The 3,619-nt window shown below is 34.4% G+C and overlaps 1 non-coding gene across 1 annotated transcript; it reads right to left on the bottom strand.

Moving 5' to 3' along the window:
- Positions 1–254: 254 nt before the first annotated feature.
- Positions 255–326, bottom strand: TRNAG-UCC (transfer RNA glycine (anticodon UCC)). Its single transcript has one exon. It is a non-coding gene; the product is annotated as a tRNA-Gly (tRNA).
- Between the last annotated feature and the right edge of the window lie 3,293 nt (positions 327–3,619).

Below are 3,619 nucleotides of genomic sequence, written 5' to 3'. Positions count from 1 at the left end.
ATTTTACAATTACTTATCGGGTACAGAATAATGTACATTCAATACTACATAGGCGTACTTATAGTATTGGACTCCTCCAACAAAAATTTCTGGGTGCGCGCCTGTTCATCAGTAAAAGCGTTTGGTCGCATTGAGACTTTCAGGAGGCGTGAAGAAAAGGCCAAAGACGTATTACTATCATAATCAATGGGGAGAGGAATATCTTTGAAACACTTGATGTATATATTAAAAAATGGATTTTTTTAAAAAAAAAGTGCGATGGCCGGGAATCGAACCCGGATCAACTGCTTGGAAGGTAACTATGCTAACCATTACACCACCATTGCTTGGCTTTTGTTAAATATAATTGCTATCTTTGTGCTCACAAAGAAAAATACTTTCTTTTATTTATTAAACCGTGAAATCATCGCCATTGAATGAGGAAGTACTTCGAAACTTGAGACGTCAGCACAGATATAGCTTATTCACTTATTGCTGTCGGCGTTCAATTTACTTTCATTCAATTAGTGACCCACATAACTTAAAAGAATAATTGTGTAAATGCAGCAACATGAAATCTTCTTTTTTCTTCTCTTAAGCATTTTTCTCGGTTAACTGGGATCGCCTTTTCGGATCACTGTTCTCCAACTGCTTCTATTTTTTGATCAAATGGTCCAATATATTTCAGATAGAAATTTTCTTGTAGGCCTTATATCTGGAGAACTACATATAGTGTAGCCAAACCAAACCTACCACTTAACTCAGTATGATGTCCTTATTCCGTAAAAAATACGAAAACTCGATTTAGGGGCTATTAAAAATTTTTGTGGCCCCTGATCCAAAAAAATCCAATATATTTCATTCAATCAAACGTTTTCTTGTATGTCATATCTGAAGAACTACATATAGTGTATCCAAACCAAAAATATCACTTAACTCAGTATGGTGTGCTTATTCCGTAAAAAATATGAAATCTCGATTTAGGGGCCATTCAAAATTTTTATGGCCCCTGATCCAAAAAATCCAATGTTTTTCATTCAATTACAAATTTTCTTGTACGCCTTATATCTCCATATCTACATATACTGTAGTTAAAGCAAAACTATCACTTAACTCAGTATGGTGTGCTTATTCCGTAAATAAATAAATAAATATATATATATATATCGATTTAGGGTCCATTCAAAAATTTTGTGGTTCCTGATCCAAAAAATCCAATATATTTCATTCAACCAAACGTTTTTCTTGTATGATCTGTCAGGAAAGTAAATGTACACCTATTTTTCGAGTCTGGCATTCCTGCGCTCCATCCGTGGAGAGTATGAGAATTAAATCAATCAATTGTTTACTGAGGGGCAAAATGAAAAGCTTAATCTGAATAAGACATTGCAGAGGGGCACAAGCTGTGAATACGAATAGTGCATTGTGTAAATAAAGGACGACACCGAAAGAGAAAGCCAGAAACAGCTGTTAAACTTACAAAAAAAGAGTAAAAATTGTCGAAGTGGGAACATAAAACACAAATACAACAAATACGCCGACAACTAAATGGTCACCATGCCATGATCTTGGTGTAGTGGTTAAAGTGCTGGCTTACAAATGCAAAGGACGCAAGTTCGAGTCTTAAGCGAGGACATTTTAAATTTTTTTTTTAATAATACATACAACTCATGAGAGATGGTAAAAGAGGTCGTATTTAGTTTTTCGTAGCAATTATTATTGGTAATGTTTAGTACTGTTAATACTTTTTGTCTTTGCGTATTGCTTTTATTCTTTTCTTCATTTCGAAAGAGAAGAATATCCGAACAAATGCCACCAAAATTCCTCATATTTTGAATGTAAACGCCATTTGCAATTAGTGAAGAATAAAAATTGAACGTTCCGATGTAGCTGCAAAAAGTAAAAAGAAAAACATGGAAGTGGACCATACTCATGGTTATTAAAAATACAATTTCTACATGCCTTACACCTCCCGACCACGTTTCTACGTTAGCAAGTAAGAGGTTTGTGTTTAGGTTAGGTTGGTCAATACGTTTTGCAAAGGGTTTAGCTCTGACGCACCACAGGTGCGAGAAGGGAGAAAAACACTTTTTCTCTCTCCCTCTGTGTGTCTATTTATCTATGTATTTGTATATATATAACGCTATTTGTGAATGCCATAACCACTCTAATTTTCAGCGGATTGAGACGAAACTTGGCACAAACATTAATTGTTGAAATATCTTGATGAGTTCGTTAACCAGAATAATCAGATGAAAATGTTCAAAATGTTTTTTTTCAAACTCTTAAAAAGTTCCAAGGGAACCAAATTTCGCCCATAAATAGGTATTCAGAAAGTTTGAATAAATTTTCCTCTTTTACTGAAATGTTTGTGTGCAGAAACTTATTGAAATATTGGACCCGATTAATCGCCTAAAGAAGGTTCACGCCCTTTCGCTACGGTCAGTTGTTTTTTTTTTTTTTTTTTTTTTTGCAGGAGGGGGTTATCTTCCTATTGGAACAAGATGATTGTTAGTGATGATATGAAATTACACATTGAAAGTGAAGTAACTTGTGTAACGTGTTATTTGAAAGAATAATATAATAAATGTGCATTCCTTTAACACAGAGAACTCATGTATTTCGAGTTCGGGAGCCTGAATGGCGAGGAGTGTTATTTGATTTGCTTTTTAGTAACACATTGCATTGCAAATAAAGGTAGGCAACATTAGTGGTAAGTAAAATAATAATAATAATAATAATAATAATAATAATAATAATAATAATAATAATAATAATAATAATAATAATAATAATAATAATAATAATAATAATAATAATAATAGGTGTTGTTTGTGGCAAGGTAATATCTTAATCAATTCTGCTTCAAACGTAATGATTGTAACGCCATATCTCCCTTACAAACAAAATATTAGCAATTTATATCGAGAGAACGAGAAACTGTAGAGCGATGGGAGCAACGTTGGACAGTACGCACTCATAGTACTCAGAAAAGTAAGCGATTTCAATGCAAAAGGAACGAAGAGTCATTGTCATGGGTACTCATGTGGCCACGCAGAGCCCTCTTTAGGCAAAGTGTCAATAACTTACATCGAGAGGTGATACTGGGATGGGACCAACTTTGGACACCGTGGATCCATAAAGCGCATCGAAAAAAATAAAGGGGGGGGGGGCGCCAGCCAGCCTTACTTATTTCCACATAATAATATAAAATTATGTTGTCGAAATACACACACGAGTTAGCTACTAATATTTCATATTATTATTATTATTATTATCGACAGCGTCTTTTCATTACGTGTGCGTGTTTGACATGAAGCCAAAGAGAAGATCCATCATTCGTAGAAAGAATAATAGTCAGTTACTTTAACTGTGAACGACAGCGAAAAATACGAAAAGAGTGGACTACCTGTAGCGTAAAGAAGCAATATTTTCTTTCAAATGGATAAAAAATCAAGCCGAGATTGATTCGAACTCGCATGGACGGCGCGAAAAGCCAGTGCTTTGTCCACCTTTTTTTTTAACTGACTCACTGAACGTGTTTCAGTAACTTACTTATTGCTAATTTTACTTGCTTCACTCGTTTAACTTGCTTTTTCTAATAACTTATAACGACAGGGACACGAACACAGAAACATCG

This window comes from Thermobia domestica, chromosome 10 (assembly GCF_964235325.1).
Source record: "Thermobia domestica chromosome 10, izTheDome1.hap1.1, whole genome shotgun sequence".
Classification (NCBI taxonomy): Eukaryota; Metazoa; Arthropoda; class Insecta; order Zygentoma; family Lepismatidae; genus Thermobia; species Thermobia domestica.
Note: the sequence above shows the minus strand (reverse complement) of the source record. Positions and strands in the feature narration are given on the sequence as shown.